The 23,447-nt window shown below is 37.4% G+C and overlaps 1 protein-coding gene across 6 annotated transcripts in view; it reads left to right on the forward strand.

The window, feature by feature from the left end:
- The window catches only part of LOC131429404 (GAS2-like protein pickled eggs), a 556,322-nt gene that overhangs the window by 190,401 nt on the left and 342,474 nt on the right, over positions 1–23,447 (forward strand). The window lies entirely within an intron of this gene.

Below are 23,447 nucleotides of genomic sequence, written 5' to 3' on the forward strand. Positions count from 1 at the left end.
AAATCTAACATTCGGAACTACCGTGGAATAGCCATTATCTCATGCATTCCAAAATTATTTGAAAAAATTGTAAATGAAAAACTTTTTCATCAACTTAAAAATTGTAATAACAAACAAACAACATGGCTTTTTTAAAGGCCGCTCAACAACAACAAATCTCTTAGAATTTATGACATTCACTCTGAATGCAATGGACGCCGGAAACTACGTAGAAACTCTTTACACTGACTTTAGCAAAGCCTTCGACCGTATTGACATACCATTACTTCTACACAAACTACAAAAATATGGCATAAAACATACTCTTCTGGAATGGCTCAAATCATACTTAACGAATCGTGTTCAGGTAGTCCGCTTCCAAAACATTCTGTCTGAACCAATTAATGTAACTTCTGGCGTACCTCAGGGTTCTCACTTAGGGCCACTCCTTTTCATTTTACATATAAACGACATATCCTTCATACTCCAAAATCTGAAAGTGCTTATATATGCAGACGACATGAAACTCTTCATGGAAATTAAAAATATCAACGACGCTGTAATATTCCAGAACGAAATCAATCTATTCCACATTTGGTGCTGCAAAAGTCTACTCCAACTCAATGTAAAAAAATGTAACTCAATAACTTTCAGTAGGAAAAATGAAACTATACCTATAAACATACATCTAGGAAATCAACTTGTAGAAAAATGTAAAAATGTAAGAGATTTAGGCGTAATCTTAGACTCCAAGCTCACTTTTGTGGAACACTACAATACCATAATCAATAAAGCTAATAGCATGCTGAGCTTTATTAAACGCTTCAGTCATAACTTTCAGGACCCATACACAATTAAATTATTATACACTACATATGTCAGACCTATTTCGGAATATTGCAGCCTAGTATGGAATCCATACAATATTATTCACGAAGAACGCATCGAATCTATTCAAAACAATTTCTTTTATATGCACTTCGTAAATTAAACTGGACAGCATTTCCTCTACCATCATATGAAGCACGCTGCATGCCCATCAATATACAAACATTAAAGAACGCCGCGACTTTGCAATGCTTTATTTTATCAACATCATTATTTTTCAACGCATTCAATCAGCTCCATTATTATCGCAATTAAATTTTTATATACCTAGCCGTCAATTACGTTCCAGGAAATTATTTTTAGAAAAACAAGCTAGAACAAATTATGCAAAATACAGTCCAGTCAATCGAATAATGCGCCATTACAATCAATACTGCGAACATCTTGACCTTACTATGTCAAAAAATCAAATCAAATCTCAGCTTTGTCGTAGAAATAATGCGTAGTATGTAAGTGAACATTGTAAACAATTTATATGTAGTCTACGTTTGCTTGACGAAAATAAATAATCGCACATACACACACAGACATTTTGCGTACTCGACGAACTGAGTCGAATGGTATATGACACTCGGCCCTCCGGGCCTCGGTTCAAAAGTTGGTTTTCACAGTGATTGCATAACCTTTCTATATGAGAACTTTAGAAAAACTCCGAGGCCAATATCATATACCAGGTCATATATCAATCGATTCAGCTCGACAAACTGAACAAATGTCCGTGTGTGTGTATGCGTGTGTGTGTGTGTGTGTGTGTGTGTGTGTGTGTGTGTGTATGTGTGTTGTCAACTAAGAGGTCGAGATCTTAGAGATGGCGGGACTGATTTTGATCAAACTAGTCGCAAATGAAAGGTTCCCGCGTTTGCCTTGCTCGTATTTTTAAAGCTTATAGCTCAGTGATCTGTGAAAGGATTTATATAATCTAACTTCCAATTGAATCGAAATTGAAATTACACTATTGACAAACCTGTCTCATTTGACCCATGTCAACACCAGCCAATCAGAACGCGTTCTGAGGAAGAGAACAAAATATCTGCTGCTGTACAACAAATCGTTCGAGAAAAATGTTCCGAAAAGTAGTGAATATCGTTGTGAGTTCCTCGATCTGGTCCTTCTGAATGCTAGAAACGAATCCCTACAGATTTCAATAAACTGCAAATCCGAAATGAAATAATCGACATTAAAATTCTGTATGCGGCTATTTTTATACCCGTTAGGACCGCCCATTAGTGAAAAAGCTACAAACGAAATCACGTAAAAAGAAAGCTCTTAACAAAAATTGGATCAGTTTGGATTCTATCGCCACTGCGTGCAGATGTATTTTGTGTCGTTTGTAAAACTAGTTTCGCTTCCGACAAGAGAGATTACGTCACAGCTGACAGTCATTTACATTGATGAAAAAACAACGATGGAGAGCATTACACAAAACCAGCCGTTCTAATGGCTCAAAAGTTTTCTAATGAACTATTAGGATTTTTTGTTCGCAAATCGAAGGTAAATATCCTCAGTTTAGTGAAAATCTAGAACAGCTTGGTTAGATTTGTGCACTTTTCGCTGTGTGAAATTCACAGTAATCGATATCAAGTGAAGCCTTCTTTGTTTTTGCGAAAAATTGTTCCAGAGTTTAATGTCGTAGAGAATTACGCAATTTGACCCTCCTGAATGCTAGAAACGAATCCCTACAGCATATTGATAGTTTCTTTCAATAAATTATTTAAATCCGAGATGAAATAATCGGCATTAAAATTCTATATGCGGCTATTTTTATAGCCGTTAGGACCGCCCATTAGTGAAAAAGCTACAAACGAAATCACGTAAAAAGAAAGCTCCCAACAAAAATTGGATCAGTATGAATTCTATCGCCACTGCGAGCAGATGTAGTCATTTGTATTGATGAAAAAAACCACGGTGGAGAACATTACACAAAATCAGCCGTTCTAATGGCTCAAAAGTTTTCTAAAGAACTATTAGGATTTGTTGTTCGCAAATCAAAGGTAAATATCCTCAGTTTAGTGAAAATCTAGAACAGCTTGGTTAGAATTGTGCACTTTTTGCTGTGTGAAATTCATGTGTAAGTTTCATATTTTCTTTCTGTGTACACCAACCATATCAGTGTCGCACCCACGTACAACAGTTCAGCCTGGAATTAGATGACGGAAGTCAGTGGCATCCATCGGAATTCGAATTCAACTCATCACTTTCCATCACAAACGCTTTCATAAAAGGTTCTTTTCAGAGCCACCATTATTTTATTATAAAGAACTATACTGGTTATTTCATAATATTTGTGTTCCAGAATGTTAAATGTAACTAATCTGTACTTTAGTTTAGGTGCATCGTTTCAAATTCCACATACTATTTCATTCAATTGATCAACTAATTGATATTCGGAAGTGTTAAGAAATATGTCAGTTGTTTTCATATTCACGACACCCAGTTATGTCTCTGACATTACCCACCCGCCGACTCCGACTTCTGGTTTAGGAGATACAGGGTGATTAGTATAAACATGTCCATTTCACATAAATTATTCAGGTTTATCGGGTTTGCAGATTTGGATAGTCGATTACCAAATAAATTCGTTTTTGGATTCGGAATGTTCCCCCAAATATTAATTCACACTACAATTTCTCAAATATGTCTACACACTGCTCAGGTGAATTTAACTGATTTCGGCTACACCGATTTTAGAATTCCGGTTCCAGTATCGAATCGTTTCTCAAAGTTAAATCATTTTCTCAAAAAAGCCCAAATCGAACTTCAAAAACAAAAAATCAAATTAAAGGACTTAAGGTCCCATACAAAATTGGTGAATTTTATTCGATTCTGGAATTACAGAGGATGAGTTTTTGAAATTCATACCGATATAGAAGATGTAAATTGTTTGGCGTATTAATTTATGGCCATTCGAATCATTTTGGGTTATGCTAGTTCCTGAATACCGGCTCTGGAAGTACCATAAATAATGACGAAAAACTCGATAAATAATGACGAAAAACTTCAATCGATTGTCACACGTTAAGATTGAAATTCGATACAATTTGCAGTTTCGACATTACAGGGTAATGAGTGAATAAAAACTCAATTTGCCGTTTAAAACAACGATAATTAAAATAATGTCATGAGAACTAAAACACCTAAAACACCTATGCAAAAAACACATGCGGATTGATAAAAAAGGTATCATCTCACTGCTAGGTGGATTAATCACGTTTTAAAATGGTCATATTGAAGTTGTCGCACAGATCATAAATTAACGAAGATCGGTTATCACCATATGAACCCTGTACCAAGCGAGTTACAGTCTCCTAAAACTAACCGCGGGGTGGGAAGAAGCTCAATGATGTCTGCCAGTCGTCGATGCCCTATCGACCCCCTCTGAGAGGTATGTAGATAGAAATTATACAGATATATAAATTTTCAATTCATATGAATTTTTCATGTTATACAAAGTTTTTCGTCATTAAAAACTACACAACTTTCTCAAACATACTATGCTGCTATCATTTCAGTTTAATGAAACAGAGCCATTTTTCATGTTTTTTTTTTAAATTTAAACTAGTCTATCATCAAAAGGCGCAGAAAGGTGCAGATGAGACTACTTACATATTAGATTTTTTTTTTTATTTAAAAGATAGTTTTATTCAGGCCTATTTGCGTACAAGCTTTACGTGGCCGATTGAGCCGATTTTTTAAATAATTTTTTTTTTGAGTTGGATCCCGTTGTCACCCTTTTTCTAGGGAGAGAGGAGCTTCATTTCCCTCCTGCGAGGATTGAGGGGCACTTCGTTCGTGGTTCGTCTCGTCATCCATTGCCACATCGATGGTATTGTTGTTGGTTTCATTGCTAGTTGCTGGAGATGAGCCTTGTTGTACATTGTTTGCTGTTGCTGGTTGGGTGGATGGTAAGTTGTTCACTGGAGTTAATGCACTTTGTTCTATAGGGGATACGTTGGATGGTTTCGATGAAGTGGATGCTTCACTGTTGTTGGTGACTGTCACAGGTGTACTGGGATTGCTTTGGGTTGGTGTGACGGAAGCACTGTTGTCCTTTGGTGTAGTTGTCTCCTTGTCCAGTTTATCACATGGCTTACTGTAGTGAACAGCTTTTTGACAATACTGACATGTGGCCATCTGATTGTCATAGGTAACAAGTGATTTGCACGGAATTCTTGTATCTTGACCGAAAATCACATAAGAAGGTATAGGCTTCTTCAAGTGTATGCGTAATACACGTACGCCATTTAGAATACCGGGGAAAAAATTCTTCCACTTTTCTTTTTCGATAGAGAGAATCTCTCCGTATTGGGACATAGTTTTGCGAATATAATAATCGGTGACGCTCGAGTGAAGATCATGCACACGCACTTCTATAGCACTATCATCCATATATACTGGAATGTTGTACCTAATGTTCTCGTGTTCCACATAGTGCACATTGTTATTGTCTTTTGCGAATTAAATTGCATCAAACTCTTTATAAAACTGGATGTAAACAACATTATTCGTCTTATTGCATTGAAGTAAATGCGCACGTTTAATGTCCAGCTGCATTTGCTCCTTGAGCAAACCTTCAAGTTCTCGTATCGAAGGTCGAATTTTGCACTGCCTAAAGTCAACAACAATTGTATTGTTTCGTGTCGGCGGTAGCTTTTGTTCGTTTGGTTCACTCATTTTCGAGGTCTATTGTTCACTACACAATACTGTACTTGGTTTCTTCTGTTTCCAACGTAAGCGGTTTTGTTTTATCGACTGACTTGGAGGAGATGTAAAACCGAACTGACTTACATATTAGAGCAAATTCAGCAGCTAGAAGTTCTATATAGAATATCCATAATAGAGCAGAAACCGGAACAAACGTATCCCCAGCAAGCCGTTCTAGTTCTATTTATTCGACCAGTTCTTCTGTCAAATTCAAAACTGGTCTACGATGCCGTTCTATTTTTTGTATATTTGAAACACGAGTAAAACACTGCTGGGGCTGCCAGTTTTTCTTGTTATAAAATCTATATTTAAATTTTGTAACTGACTTAAATTATGCATCTAGAACTAGAACTCTCCTGAACATGCCCTTAAACTACTTCAAAAGAGCTTTCATACCGTGCTGAATTACTCGTCTGCGAACGTCTGCAGGCGAAATATGTTCTTTTCAAATATCCTTACCCTTGATATTTGACATTCTGAGCAATTTTGCTGAAGACACTGTACCTCAAAAACCACGTTCCTATGGGTTATCAATTAAGAACGTGAAATTGCGTTTTTGAACAACTGTGCACTGGCATCGACCCTAAATCCTTTCGAATCCATCAACATTCCACTACTATCATTTGGATCCGACTTCCGGTTCCGGAATTATGGGGTAAAATGTGAAAATAAATGCACTAACTTTTCTCAGAGATGGCTAAACCGATTTTCACAAACTTAGGTTCAAATGAAAAATCTTGTGGTCCCATACAAAATTCCTGAATATTATTTGGATGCGACTTCCGGTTCGGGAGTTATGGGGTAAAATGTGCAAAAAAAAAATGAAAATACGTGTTCTAATTTTTCTCATAGATGGCGCGACCGATTTTCACAAACTTAGATTCAAATGAGAGGTCTTGTAATCCCATACAAAATTCCTAAATATAATTTGGATCCGACTTTCGGTTCCGGAATTATGGGGTAAAATGTGCAAAAAATTGTTAAAATAAGTGCACTAACTTTTTTCTCAGAGATGGCTGAACCGATTTTCACTAGCTTAGGTTCAAATGAAATGTCTTGAGGTCCCATATAAAATTCCTGAATATTATTTGGATCCGACTTCTGGTTCGGGAGTTATGGGGTAAAATGTGCAAAAAAACGAAAATATGTGTTCTAATTTTTCTCATAGATGGCGCGACCAATTTTCACAAACTAAGATTCAAATGAGAGGTCTTATGGTCCCATACAAAATTCCTAAATATAATTTGGATCCGACTTTCGGTTCCGGAATTATGGGGTAAAATGTGCAAAAAATTGTTAAAATAAGTGCACTAACTTTTTTCTCAGAGATGGCTGAACCGATTTTCACTAACTTAGGTTCAAATGAAATGTCTTGAGGTCCCATACAAAATTCGTAAATATTATTTGGATCCGACTTCTGGTTCGGGAGTTATGGGGTAAAATGTGCAAAAAAAAGAAAATATGTGTTCTAATTTTTGTCATAGATGGCGCGACCGATTTTCACAAACTTAGATTCAAATGAAAGGTTCTGTGGTCCCATGCGTAATTCCTGAAATTCATGCGGATCCGACTTCCGGATCCGGAAATATAGGGTAAAGTGTGTTAAAAATTGTGTACCACCACTGAAAATGGGGAAAAATCTATAAAAAAAATCTAAATCGACCTCAAATCTTTTCCAATGGATAGTTTTTGTCAGTAGACGGTCAAACAAACCGATTTCAGTTATTCTTTCAAGAATCGCAGAGAATTATTTTGAAGAATACCACAGTATTATACAGGGTGATTTTTTAAGAGCTTGAGAACTTTTTTAAACAATAAAACGCATAAAATTTGCAAAATCTCATCGGTTCTTTATTTTAAACGTTAGATTGGTACATGACATTTACTTTTTGAAGATAATTTCATTTAAATGTTGACCGCGGCTGCGTCTTAGGTGGTCCATTCGGAAAGTCCAATTTTGGGCAACTTTTTCGAGCATTTTGGCCGGAATAGCCCGAATTTCTTCGGAAATGTTGTCTTCCAAAGCTGGAATAGTTACTGGCTTATTTCTGTAGACTTTAGACTTGACGTAGCCCCACAAAAAATAGTCTAAAGGCGTCAAATCGCATGATCTTGGTGGCCAACTTACCGGTCCATTTCTTGAGATGAATTGTTCTCCGAAGTTTTCCCTCAAAATGGCCATAGAATCGCGAGCTGTGTGGCATGTAGCGCCATCTTGTTGAAACCACATGTCAACCAAGTTCAGTTCTTCCATTTTTGGCAACAAAAAGTTTGTTAGCATCGAACGATAGCGATCGCCATTCACTGTAACGTTGCGTCCAACAGCATCTTTGAAAAAATACGGTCCAATGATTCCACCAGCGTACAAACCACACCAAACAGTGCATTTTTCGGGATGCATGGGCAGTTCTTGAACGGCTTCTGGTTGCTCTTCACTCCAAATGCGGCAATTTTGCTTATTTACGTAGCCATTCAACCAGAAATGAGCCTCATCGCTGAACAAAATTTGTCGATAAAAAAGCGGATTTTCTGCCAACTTTTCTAGGGTAATAAAATTCAATGATTTGCAAGCGTTGCTCGTTAGTAAGTCTATTCATGATGAAATGTCAAAGCATACTGAGCAAATAATAATGCATGAAAATCATAACCTCAAAAAATCTGAGCAAATACTAATGCATGAAAATCCTAACCTCAAAAAAATCACCTTTTATATATGATAGTATGATTGATATGAGAAAGGCATCATTACACCACTAGGTGGATCAAAACAGGTTTTTTTATTTCGTAACAAAATTACCTTCGTGAGTTTCTTTCGCATTAATTGCTAGAAACTTAGAAATTTTTTTGTTGAATTTTAAACAACTGAATTTGGTAATTGAATTGATTACCGATCGTTCGGTAATTGATGAATTGTCAAACAAATACCGTCAGGCCCGTACCCAGGATTTTGTTTCGGGAGGGGTCCTGAATTAGAAAAAAATAATGTTAATGTTACTGTGCGAAATTAGCAGCGTTCTTAGAAGACACTTTAAACTTTTCCGCTGGAACTAGCATTATTGAGTATTTCAATATAAGAGAAGGTTATTGTATCACATTTTTTAACGTTTCTCCCTTACTTTGATTCGTAGGAAACGGAAAACATCTTCTAAATTTGTAAGTCATATTAGTTGATGGCCATAAAAACTATCAATTGGAAAAGATTTGAGGCCGATTTAGAATTTTTTTCAGGTTTTCCCCCATTTTCAGTAATGGTATACAATTTTTAACACACTTTACCCTATATTTCCGGATCCGGAAGTCGGATCCGCATGAAATTCAGGAATTACGCATGGGATTACAGGACCTTTCATTTGAACCTAAGTTTGTGAGAATTGTTCGCGTCATCTATGAGAAAAGTTAGAACACAGACTTTTTTATTTTGCACATTTTACCCCATAACTCCCGAACCGGTAGTCGGATCCAAATAATATTCAGGATTTTTTTATGGGACCTCAAGACCTTTCATTCCAATCTAAGTTCAGCCATCTCTGAGAAAAGTTAGTGCACTTATTTTCACAATTTTTTGCACATTTTACCCCATAATTCCGGAACCGGAGTCGGATCCAAATAATGTCCAGGAATTTTGTATGGGACCACAAGACCTTTCATTTGAATCTAAGTTTGTGAAAATCGGGTCAGCCATCTCCGAGAAAAGTTAGTGCAAAAAAACGTTACATACACACATACGCACATACACACACAGACATTTTGTGCACTCGATGAACTGAGTCGAATGGTATATGACACTCGGCCCCCCGGGCCTAGGTTCAAAAGTCGGTTTTCACAGTGATTGCATAACCTTTCTATATGGGAAAGGCAAAACTTCTGTAACGATTACTTTTCTATTCGTAGACTTCGATGTCCATAAAAATAATTTATTGTGAGAGTTACGATAGTAACGAATATGTACACTAAGGTCTCTTTTTACACGATTTTTTACGCATGATTTTTTTTATACACGGCATTTTGTCTTTCTCATATAGAAAGGCTATGCAATCACTGTGAAATTAGACTTTTTAACCAAGGCCCGGAGGGCCGAATGTCATATACCATTCGACACAGCTCGACGAACTGAGCAAATGTCTTTGTGTGTGTGTGTGTGTGTGTGTGTGTGTGTGTGTGTGTGTGTGTGTGTGTGTGTGTGTGTGTACAAAAAAGGCACTCACTTTTCTCAGAGATGGCTGAACCGATTCTCACAAACAAAGATTGAAAGGCCTCATAGTCCCATACCCTGCTATTGAATTTCATTCCGATCCGACTTCCGGTTCCGGAGATATAGGATGATATGTATAAAAAATGAAAAAATATGCACTCACTTTTTTCAGAAATGGCTGAACCAATTTTCACAAACTAAGATTCAAATAAAAGGTATTATAATCCCACAGTTTGCTATTGAATTTCGCTTGAATGTGACTTCCAGTTCCGGAGTTATATGGTAATATGTGAAAATTTGAGAAAAAGTTTACACTCAATTATCTCTGGAACAACTCAACCGATTTTCTCAAACTAATATTCTTATAATTCTCATAATATCCTAAAAATTTACAGAACATTTAATCTGAATCCGACTTAAAGTTTCGGAACTAAGGCGTGATAAGCAGAAAATTAAAAATTTTATTAGTATTTTTCCACGAACGAATAATAATAATAATAATAATTTTTTTTTTTCATAAATACGTTTATTTCTTAAGGCAGTTTACATAAGTTTTTCTTCGCAGAAGCATCACTTGTACATAATATTCTTATCCTAATTTAATTCTAACATAGTCACAACGTTTTGAATTTATTAAAACATATTCTCTTATAGCTTAAATATCATCTTAGGTAACTCGTCATTAATTATGAAATCTACTCGGAAATATTATTTGAACCAAACGATTAACTTCTATAAATTATAAAATAAGCTGTTATTTTCAGACATTTTGTTGATGATTTCATAAACTGTTTCGAGTTTGTTTGAATCATTACATAATTTTTATTCTAATTTAGCTATTGGTTGAACTCATGGACGCAGCTGGGATCAGAACTAAGTCTTAAAAGGGGCCTTTATTAAATTGAAACTCCAATTTTCTTTATGAAATGATAAATAAGTTTCATGTATGAAAGGTCACGACAAGCAAGAATGTCTCGAACTGGGATATTGGATAGTCTACCTTGGGTACGCAAGGAATTTAAAAGTTGAGATCTGACATCACGATACTCCACGCATGTCCAAACGACATGATCAATATCCCGATAACCTTCTCCGCAAGCACAATGATTAGTCTCGGAGAGCCCAATTCGAAGGAGATGTGCATCTAACGTGTAGTGATTGGACATGAGTCTGGACATCACACGAATGAAATCCCTACTCACATCCAGTCCCCTGAACCATGCCTTTGTCGATATTTTCGGAATAATTGAGTGCATCCACCGACCCAGATCATCTCTATCACAAGAAGCTTGCCAGCTGGCAAGTGTTCTTTGGCGAGACGAGCTATAGAATTCGTTGAAAACAATCGGTCGCTCATAAATTTCACCCTCAATAGCACCACGTTTGGCTAAAATATCGGCTCTTTCATTGCCAGGAATGGAGCAATGAGCCGGGACCCAGACTATAGTGATTAGATAATTATTGTTCAATATGTCGTTTAGGCACTGTTTTATTTTGCCCAGGAAAAACGGTTCAGTCTTGCCAGTCATGTTTGAGCGAATGGCTTCAATTGCACTCAGACTACCTGTGAAGAGGAAATAATGGTTTGGAGATAATGTGATGATTACACTCAAACTATAATGAACTGCTGCTAGCTCTGCTATATAAACAGATGCAGGTTCTTGAAGCCTAAATGAGGCCGAAACATTATTGTTGAACATACCAAACCCTGTCGCTTCTTCAATTCGCGATTCGTCCGTGTAAAACATTTTCTCAGAGTCAACATGCCTGAACTTACTTGAAAATATTTTTGGGATTTCCGTCGAGCGTAGATGATCCGGGATTCCACGCACTTCGCGCTGCATGGATGTATCGAAAAATAAAGTTGAGTCAGGGGCACTTAGGATGCTGACACGAATAGGAATATATCTTGAAGGGTTGATTTCCTGTGACATATGGTTAAAATATACTGTCATGAATTTTGTTTGAGATCGAAGCTCGACTAGTCGTTCGAAATTATTAATTACCATGGGATTCAGCACCTCACATCTTATTAGCAGGCGTGATGAAAGCTCCCAAAATCGATCTTTTAATGGAAGAACTCCCGCCAGAACTTCAAGATTCATTGTATGTGTCGAATGCATGCAGCCTAAGGCAATTCGCAAACAACGATACTGAATTCGCTCAAGTTTGATAATATGAGAGTTTGCAGCGGAACGAAAACAAACGCATCCATATTCCATCACTGAAAGTATCGTTGTTTGATACAATTTTATTAGATCTTGCGGATGATAACCCCACCAAGATCCTGTTATTTGTCGAAGAAAATTTACTCTTTGTTGGCATTTCGTTATCAGATACCTAAAGCGTCCTCCCCACGTGTATTTGGAATCAAACCACACCCCGAGGTATTTAAAAGTTAAAACCTGTTGGATCATTCTTTCCTTCATATGGAGCTGAAGCTGCGCAGGATCATGCTTTCTTGAAAAGACGACTAACTCTGTTTTCTCCGCAGAGAATTCGATACCAAGATGAACAGCCCAAACGGACAAGTTATCTAAGGTATCTTGCAATGGTTTATGCAGATCAATAGCTTTGGGTCCAGTAACTGAAACCACGCCATCATCTGCCAATTGTCTTAGTGTACATGGGGTTACTAGACAGCTGTCAATGTCATTCACGTAAAAATTATAGAGGAGCGGACTGAGGCATGAGCCTTGCGGGAGACCCATGTAACTAATTCTGAGTGTTGCCAAATCGCCACGTGAAAAATGCATGCACTTCTCTGACAAAAGGTTGTGCTAATAATTATTTATAACCGCTGGGAGTCCATGTTGGTGGAGCTTGTCTGAAAGAACATCAATGGAAACTGAATCAAATGCTCCTCTAATGTCTAAAAATACAGATGCCATTTGTTGCTTTTGAGCGAAGGCAATTTGGATGTCAGACGAAAGTAATGCAAGGCAATCATTCGTCCCTTTATTTTTACGGAAGCCAAACTGAGTATCTGACAACAAACCGTTCGTCTCGACCCAAGTGTCGAGACGTCGTAGAATAATTTTTTCGAACAATTTTCTGATGCAGGACAACATCGCAATAGGTCTATATGAGTTGTGATTGGAAGCTGGTTTCCCCGGCTTTTGAATGGCGATAACTTTCACTTGTCTCCAGTCAGGTGGAACAATATTTTGCTCAAGAAACTTGTTGAACAATTCCAATAAACGTCTTTTTGCGAGGTCGGGCAGATTCTTCACCAAGTTTAATTTAATTCTGTCCAACCCAGGAGCGTTATTGTTACAAGACAAGAGTGCTATAGAAAATTCCATCATTGAAAATGGGTTATTAATAAAACCATTATTTAGAGGAGATTTCCGTATAATGCTCTGCGTAGAATCTGGGAAAACTTTCCTAGCAAAGTCAAATATCCATCGGTTCGAGTATTCATCACTCTCATTGCCCACGTTACGATTCCTCATTCGTCGGGCCGTGTTCCAAAGAGTGCTCATTGAGGTTTCTCTTGACAAATCTTCGACAAAATGTCTCCAATAGCTACATTTTTTGGCTCGAAGTATGCTCTTGTACTTGGTTTCTAAAACCATAAGTTTTTCAAAATTCTGAGGAGTTCCCCCTCCCGTTTTAGAAACGTCTTGCAAGCATTTTGTTTTGCGAGTTTAGCCTCTGAGCACTCTTTGTCCCACCAGGGGTTGGGAGGCCTTCTGTTAGTCGTTGGCCCAGGAAAGCGTTTAGTTTGGGATTGTTCTGCTGCCTCCAGAATCGAACAAATGAGGAAGTCATATTCTTCAAGTGGAGGGAGCTCTTCCATTGAATTCAAAATACTAGAGATACTACTTTGGTATTTAATCCAGTCGATATTTTTTGTCAAATCATATGGAATACTAGCTGAAGTAGCAATGCAATTGCTATTGCTAATTGAGATGATGATTGGTAAATGATCGCGCTGCATCTAAACACAATCGAATCGATCCGTTTGGTTTCTTAATAGGAACCGCATTAAGTGCCCAATCCGATATGGACTCTTCTATTATCCCCAAGGAAAGTAATCGATCAATTTCATCGTTCAGCGCTTTGTGTATTGATAGAGAATAAAGAAAGGGGTTTACTCGAATGGGTGAAGAGTCCTTATACTCGTCTTTAACGTCGTCGTGTGTTGAGTCAGGGAGGTTACGTCAAGTTTGTTCGACATGGCCGACTTGAAAAGTTTTTTAATTCGTTCGATTTCCCTTCTTCGATCGGAACTGATTTCAACAAAATTTGATGGAGATTGATCGAGACTCTCTTTGGCATTTATTTGAAAGACTCGAGAATTGTTAATCGAAATTTGGATTCCGAAGGCTTTGAAAAAATCCATACCAGCGATAAAGTCTACGGGGAGATCATCGACCAGTATCGTTTGTAAAACCTTTGTTTCGTTCTCGAAACAAAACGGCAAATATACACTGCCCAATACTTGTAGTTGATCCCCCGAGGCACTGGTGAGACATAAACTGGATGAATGCAGCTTAGTAGTAGAGGTTTTCCATAATCGCGACGTCTTAACCGAGATTAAGGTTTTCTGACTTCCGCTATCTAGCAGAGTTCTTATCACGCAATTGTAAATGGTTGGATGTATAAAAGGACGATCATCCGAGATAACGGACAGGACATGCTTTTCTGGATTATCTTGTCCTTTGTGATTATTAAAGTCGGAAATCGGCTCGTATCCCAAAGCAAACAAAGTGAGAATTGTTTGGTTTCGGGGGACAATTTTATTGTCGTGTGGTTCCACACCGACGACTACTTGGTGGGGCCGGTCTCCCTCCGGCGTTGCTCGTTTTTTGAACAAAAAGGGCACTTATGAGTGGGGAATCCCATAAACCCACATGCTTGGCAATGAATTTTGTAGGGTTGGCTGCATTTTTCAGTCTTGTGTTGCTGACTACGACAATTGAAACAGACAAATTTGTCATTCAGTGGAATGTGGGTTCGAATTTGTGCTTCTGATACACACCCCTCCTTTTGTTTGGAAGGCCCTTCCAGAGGGTCAGGAGAGTCACGTTTGTTTTTTTTCAGTCTTCGGTGGGCTACTTCCACGATGACTATCTAATTTATTCTTTTGGTAGCGATTGAACGGTTTTTTTTCCGCCCTGTTTCCAAATTGTTCCCCTCGATTTTGTGAGGCGGGCTGATTCTGGTGGCCCCTGAAGTTTGGTCTTGTATTTCCTTTGAAAGAGTTCGGTTCTCTTCCTCCCCTCTGATTTGGATTAGGCTCATGCATACCATTGGAAGCCTCGACTGCGTGAGTTTGAGATTGGCCAATGGGTTTAGATAACAGGTATGTGTTTGTAGCATCTATTTCTTGCCCTGCACGCTGTAATGCGTGAAGGTCAAACAATTCCCGTCCGATTAGAGCCCTTTTATACTCTGGTCGTAAATTTCTACGCACCGCTAGAACTATATCATGTTCCGATATCGGTGAAGTTAGACTTTTAAATTTTTTTTCTATTTCTAAGAAATATTCTAGGAAACTCATTTTTTTGTTGCCGGCGTTGATAAATCTCAAGCAACACGAAATGATCCGAATCGGGATGTCTGAAAGTTGCCTTCAAGTTATCTATCAACTCCGAACACGTTAAGAAACGATGTTTGTTACTAGTGAACCACATTTTTGCCTTACCAGTTAACAAACTTCCAAATGATCTTAAAAGCTCAGGCTCGGAAATTTGTTTGGCTGTCGTCCAATCATTTACTTCCAATAAAAAATCGTTCAGGCCCATTCTCCGATCTTCTCCAGCATATTTCATTGGCCATTTCATAACGGGAATGGTTTTTAACCGGTAGGGTATCGTAGTGAAGTGGTGATCTTGAAATGGGTTTAAACTGGGAGTTGCTATCGGTGGGTTATTGCTTCTATCACTTCTATCACCACCGTGACTTCTCGCAGGAGGAGGATCTATCGTGGAAGAACTGATTCTCCGACTCGGTGCATTAACGATGTCGTAAGTGTTTGTAGGGATATCAGAAGGAAATAACGATTGTATTTGCCCGCTGAAATTTTGACGAGTAGGGATTTCATAAGGGTTTGGGTTCATGTGGTATGATTCAGACTGGAACGGATTGCAGGGGGTTGGACCTTGTGAGTTCAAATAATGGGTGAATACATTCGGATTTGACCATTGTGAGGAGATGGCCGGAATATTTGGGTACCCGCCTGACCAGTCACTGTTTACCGGATGGGGTGGACATGGTGGAACTTCATTAGTTATGTTGCTCGAATATGTGGTTAATTTTGGTCTATTTGGCGCCGGTGTCTCACAAAAACCTGCACCTGCGGAGCTCGTTAGACCCTCTAGTGAACTTTGCAAATTTCGGGATGAATCAAAACGCACATGTCTCGATTGCTGTACTCGCGTAGAAACCTGATAACGCGGGGTTGACCAAGTTGGTGGTAATACATCACCTGTCACATATGAAACGGTAGATACTTCAGCCGCTACTGACAAATGTGAAACTGATTCGGGCGTCTGCCCAATTGACAAGCTGCTTACTCGCAGTATTGATTCTATATCGCTTGACACTCGGCCACCTGTATTTTCGTTTAATTGGGTTAGTGTAGGGTTCGAAAAATTCTCTGCTGGTTGAGCCAAGGATGATACTGTATCAATAGGAACTATGGGGTTTGTCGGGGACTCTGAGACGCCCGTCTCTACTGTCAGTGAAATTAAATCTGCAGTACTGCTCATAGGGATTGTTCGTGCCACGAAGTTCGAAAATTTTTGGACCTCATACCGCGTAAATGGAGATAAATGCGTCGTTTCTTCCACCTCGAAATACTCTAGATATGTTTGAATTACCTTGGAAAAAATCCAATTTGCGTCATTTGCCCACTCTGCTGTACCGAAGGTTTTTTTTAAACAATTTCAGTCTGTTGTATAGATGTAATAAACCTGTCCTTGGCATGTCTTTCTCTAAATCTTGCATATCAATTTCATTCCACACTCTTTCTAATCTCACACGACAATTAATAACTTCTGTCCTTGGATCTCGTTTGTAAAGGTACACCCGTCTTACCCCTTCGATTTCTTCCCGCAACGCATTTTTTAATTTCCGACGATTAAGACTGGTACTACGTTCCCTATCTTTTAACAGATTCCGTATTTCCAATTCAAACCGAAGTTCTTCTTCAGTAAGAAAGGTGATTGCCATTTTTTCCAGATAATCTTTGTCTAATTGCATTTTAGAATCTGTCATACAATCACAAGTAATATTTCAATATGAGGATGTCTCTAGATACTTTGTTCACCTAACACCTCAATTCACCAGTATATATATATATATATATATATATATATATATATATATATATATATATATATATATATATATATATATTTATATATATATATATATATATATATATATATATATATATATATATATATATATATATATATATATATATATATATATATATATATATATATATATATATATATATATATATATATATATATATATATATATATATATATATATATATATATATATATATATATATATATATATATATATATAGGATACCGAATATGGACCCACTAAAAGAAATTCACTCGTAGTTGTAAGGAACAGAAAGTCTTTGAAAAGAGATTTAATTTTTTCTCTATGTTATCTTCCTTGGTTACACATCTACATATCAACATATCTTTACATCCATTGCAAAAATAATTAACTCTCGATAGAATCGCTAGTCGATTTCTTCGCTGGATCGCCAGAATGTAAGTAATTTTTTGTACTCTCTGTTGAGCATGCAGACTTACCTTTGACTCTCTCGGGGGCTATCTAACTAGCGTCTATTAGAGGTTAACTGCCGTGGTATGCTGTTACTTTTCCGAGCACGTGGTTGCTGAAAGGGGGGAAGTTATTGTGAATATGCAGTATGGTCGATTTTGCGGACGCCTGCGGCTTCCCTTGGCCGACGACTAGTAGTGGTAAGAGCCTTAGCACACGGACAGAACTCCATTCCGGGCCTCAGAATGCTTTGTCATTCCGGCCTCGTGGTTACACCGGTTTCGCTTCTTCTCCCAAGATTATGCACGAGTTTGGGACGGGCGATTATTGCGGGAATGGACACTAACCGCGCGGGGGCACTTTCTAATTCCGTAATCACTACCGAGAGGGTGAACAATCGACAATTATCGTCTATCTTTAATTCCAGGGGATCACGATACTAGCTCACGGCCGATAATCTTCGTCTTCTTCTTTGTACGACTCGCTCGACTTGGGACAACTGATCTTCACGTCTTATCTCGCTCGCGCCTCATCAAGAACAGAACGAACTCTAACCTCGAGATCGTCTCCCCCTCCGGCTTCTCTTCGACTCCATCTCCTTTTCTACCTGTGATCGTTATCGGCGTTTGCGATGTCCCGGTTTTGGTAGCCGAATATCGCATGGGGTGTGCTCGGTAGCAACGTTGTTTGAAATGACAGTAAACTAAATTTAACAATACTAGGCCTTACTCCTATCGCATGAACTCAAATACATATATGTTTTTTTATAATTAGAATTTTTATATTAATTTGGGACATGGTAGCATGTTACAAATGTTAAAATCATTAAAATTTAAAGCTATGTTTGAAGTAAGCCATGTTTCGCATAAAGCAAATACAACAAATTTTTGACTATGCAATAAAATTTTAAATGAATCAAGTTTTGGCATGATGCTTCGACAATTCCACTGCAGGACAGTGATTGTATCATTTGCGGCGGGTGATAAATTATCCATCAAAAGATACAAAACCTGAGACAATTGGCCATTGAGCTGATAACTGCTTCAAAAAATTTCTAGCTATTGGAAGGAATGCCATTATGAGGGTCTTTAAGGGTTCAGATATATTTAATGCTGAGAAAATCCATTCAACAATTTCCGAAAACTTCAGTAATCCTGTTGGTGGCTGTGAAATGGAGCCAACAGGATTAAATAATTGGTGATAAATTATCCATCAAAAGATACAAAACCTGAGACAATTGGCCATTGAGCTGATAACTGCTTCAAAAAATTTCTAGCTATTGGAAGGAATGCCATTATGAGGGTCTTTAAGGGTTCAGATATATTTAATGCTGAGAAAATCCATTCAACAATTTCCGAAAACTTCAGTAATCCTGTTGGTGGCTGTGAAATGGAGCCAACAGGATTATTACCTTTTTCTGTGCTAGATCCTGGATTGGTTTGTGAATTTGACAAACCAGGAGGCACAGTCTTTGGTTTTGACTTTTTTTGTTTAACACGGGGATCTTTTTTTGAAGATGAAATTTTAGGTGTCTTTTTGGTAATTTGGAAGAAGCCTTCTTTCTCTTAACTGACCCTTGGGTAGTGACAAACGAATTACCTTCACTATTTTCGTCAGAGTCAGAGTCCTCTGGTTCCTCTAGATTTGAAAACCCGTTTTCGGTTTCCAAAGGGGGGACATCAATGACCGTTTTAAGCATTTCTGCATATGTGCGCTTAGACCGTGCTTTTAAAGAAAGCTTAATTTTGTCTTTGTGCACTTTAAATGCAGTGCATACTGAAATATCCTCATGAGGACTTTCCCCACAATAAATACATTTTTCAATTTCCTTGTTGCAATCATTATCTTTATGAGGCCCTTCACACTTAATACATTTTGGTTTATTACTACAGTAAGTAGCTGTGTGGCCGAATTTTTTGCAGTTCGTACAATTCATTACATTTGGAACAACAAGCTGAACAGGGAGGCGAATTTTATCGACATAGACATGGGACGGCAACGCAGATCCGGCAAATGTCACTCGAAACGAGTCTGATGGGCGATAAACTTTTTTTCCCTCTTCATAAACTACTGAGTACAGTTGTTTGCACTCCAGTATTTTCACACCCTCAAGCATAGAGTTCTTGAAACGACCAACACCATGCTTGAGTAAATCATCTACCGAAAGACTCGCTTCGGTAACAACACCGTCAATTTCGACATCTTTGGAGGGTATGTAAACTTTATACTCTTTAATGAAATGTTCCGAAGAGACAATTTAATTCGCGTGTTTCAAATTATTTACCACAACACGAATTTTATCGTTATTTACTTTTATGATCTCTTTGATTGAAGACAATCGTGATGTCAAACCTTTAGAAATTTGTAAAATGTTTAATGGCTTTGATTTACGTCTAAAAAAGACTATCCAAGGCCCAGAAGAGCTCTCCTGATATCTTTTCGTTCGTGGGGGTATAGGATTCATGCTAGGATTTACGTCCATGGATTCATCCATCACATTAAAATTTTTAATCAAACTTTAAAATAAAAAATGAAACCAACACTACACAGTACTCAATCAAAAGGAAAAGAAAAAACTTCTACCTTGAAATTGTTGTCTGTCTCCGTTGCACTGCCGTGTAGATCCTCGTTGCTCTAGATGTTCTTGTTGGATGTGATGCTACTGCTACCTGACATCCAGCACCACTCGATTTCCGATTTACTTTTGTCTTCGCCAGCTTTAACCAGCGCAGGTTACCGGTGTATACCTGCCATTGGCAGTGGAAAGACCGAGTTGTCTTGTCTCCTTCTTCCTTGTGCTCCGCACCGATATGCTTCTGCACCGAAGTGCCTTCGCACCGGTGTGCCTTTGCACTCTTTATCTTTAATGTGCCTTTGCACTCTCCTGCTCAGCACTTGTGGCTGTATATTGTGGTCTGGGTAGAGCTTGGGAAACGCCCTTTGTTGTTTCCTTCACCAGCTTGGTCCAGCACTAGTGCTCTCTTATGCAGCACGACTATACGTTTTAACGGCTGCTGCCAACAGGTCTCTACCTGTAGTTCAACCGTTGTCGTATTTAACGCGTGTAAACTAACCAGCGTTATTAAACTGTACGCTTCTATACACAACCTTCTCGGTTGAACGGCTATTACTGAATGAATAATAATAATAATATTAATAATAATAATAATAATAATAATAATAATAATAATAATAATAATAATAATAATAATAATAATAATAATAATAATAATAATAATAATAATAATAATAATAATAATAATAATAATAATAATAATAATAATAATAATAATAATAATAATAGTAATAATAATAATAATAATAATAATAATTATTATTATTATTATAATAATAATAATAATAATTATAATTATAATAATAATAATAATAATAATAATAATCCTACTACATGTTTTATGCTGCTGATTAACTGCTTGACTCACATATGCAGAAGTAACAGAAACGCAGGTTCGTTTCGATTGTTAGATTTCGTTTAATCGGTTCAATAAAAAAATAGCATTCGATAGTAAGTATAGGTTTAACTACGTTCAAAACTGTTCCAATTTGTAGATCATATTTGTTGGTAGCAAACGAACCAACTTCGGCTATTCCGTTCATCTGAATCCGGTTTCGGAAGAATTTTAAATAGTGATTGAAAATTGCAAAAACGATCTCACTCACTTTTCGTCAAGGTGGCCACATCGATTTTCACAAACTTCAAAAGAGAAGTCTTACAGTTTCATACAGAATTCCTTAATTAGTTGTGGATACTACTTTCGGTTCCGGAACTACAGGTTAAACAGGATTTATAGAGTTTGTGAGATTAGATCTGAGCAAATTTCAATATTTCTATTCAATAAACAGTTGTTTTTGCGAATTTCACGGCTATATTTATGATGTAAGGAGTAATATGAGAAAGACATCATACACCACTAGGTGGATTAAAATAGATTTTTACACGGATTCCGGAATTAACACGGTTATTATTTATTCGCAATTAACACGGTTTCTGATAAAAGTTCAAAGAGCACTGTCATTTGTTTTTTGAGAAAAAAATTTAGAAAAGGGAACAGGTTGTCTGTAAGAAAACGATTATGAGAGCTAATTTAAAGTTATCTAAAATCATTCACTCAACAATTCACCAGATCATTGACTGTCGTTCCATAAAATGATTAATTAGTCTTTAGATCTTGAATCCCTGTTGTGAATTACACGACAACGTCTCTTTCGCTCAGTTGTGGTGTATGATGTCAGCATCGTCGTTGATATCATCGAGAATTTCGTAGCGTTGAAGAACTAGTCGGATTTACTAATCTCGTCAACTCTTCGTCATATCAAACAGTACAGTATTTTATACCCATTTGAATTCTATATTTCTAGTAGTATCATGATTTACGCCGATGAAATGAGTTTCTTCAGCATGGCACATAATAATACATTTTCTAATTTGATCCATATATCTCTATGCATTCTTCCCCTTTGATTCTGTCTCTGTGTGCATAGATCTTCACCCAAAACCCATGTCTTCCCACTCAGTTTAGTTGAGAATTAATGTTAAGATCGTTAGTGTTTACTACACATCGCACCTTCGGAATTGAAAAGAACTTATTCTCAAGCTTCTTTTTGTAGTGAATGTGTTCATGGGTTCTAATTGTACGTTTTATTGTTCTTTTGACAACTGAATGCAATATACAGAAGGAATGAGTCATTTAGAATAATTTGCTTATCGTACAATGCGTTTCCTAAGTGTTCTAATTTTAATTTGTCATCCAATGTGTTTTATCAAGTATGACTGGACCCTTCTCGTAACCTCAGGCTGTTTTTGCCTTTCTCCATAGAAAGGTATTAGAATTGCTGGAAAAACCGACTTTCGAACGGAGCGTCGGAAACCCATAGTGTTATATACCATTCGCCTCAGTTCGACAAGATCGGAAAATTTCTGTGTGTGTATGTGTGTATATCTATGTACGTATGTGTGTGTGTGCACTTTTAAAAGATTTTTATACGCGCTCAATTTTCTCAGAGATGGCTGAACCGATTTTAACAATCTTATGCTCGTTTGAAAGCTACAATTGGGCCATTGATCAAGTTCAAAGATCAAACGGCTGTGACTTTTGGTTCCGGAGATATGATTGTATAAGTGACGTAACCGACAAAACGCGTTGTATTTATACGCGCTCAATTTTCTCAGAGATGGCTGAACCGATTCTCACAAAACTTATACTCGTTCGAAAGCTACTATTTGGCCATTGATCAAGTTCAAAGATCAAACGGCTGTGACTTTTTGTTCCGAAGATATGATGGTATAAGTGACGTAACCGACAAAATGCGTTGGGCTCGTTTGAAAGCTACTATCGGGCCATTGATCAAGTTCAAAGATCAAATGGCTGTGACTTTTGGTTCCGGAGATATGATTGGATAAGTGACGTAACCGACAAAATACGTTGATTTTTACCGCTCTTATACATATAAGGGTGCCAATATTTTGGAATCACCTCTAATTTCGTGAAGCGCTAGTGCTCAAAAGTTTAAGCACATCGAAAAATGCCCTCATGCAAAATTTGAGCTAAATCGGACATGCGTAAGGGGTGCTGCCCGGCGGTTAAGGTTTGAAAACCATAGGTGGGAGTACATGAAATTTCCGAAATCGAAAATATTTTTTGATGCCAAAAATCTTAAAATTGCATAAAACTTCGTTTTTTTGAAAAAATCGACTTTCTGGGACTTTTGATATTTTTTCAAAGTCTCAAGAAGTCGATTTTTTCAAAAAAATATTTGAATCTCGACGTTTCATGTAATTCTAAGACTTTTGGCATCCAAATTTTTTTTTCGATTTCGAAAATTTCATGTACAATCCCCTATGGTGATTTTTCAAGATATATGAAAATTCCACTATGTGGACTAAGAAAGGTTTTTTTAGATT

This window comes from Malaya genurostris, chromosome 2, assembly GCF_030247185.1.
Source record: "Malaya genurostris strain Urasoe2022 chromosome 2, Malgen_1.1, whole genome shotgun sequence".
NCBI classification, from domain to species: Eukaryota; Metazoa; Arthropoda; class Insecta; order Diptera; family Culicidae; genus Malaya; species Malaya genurostris.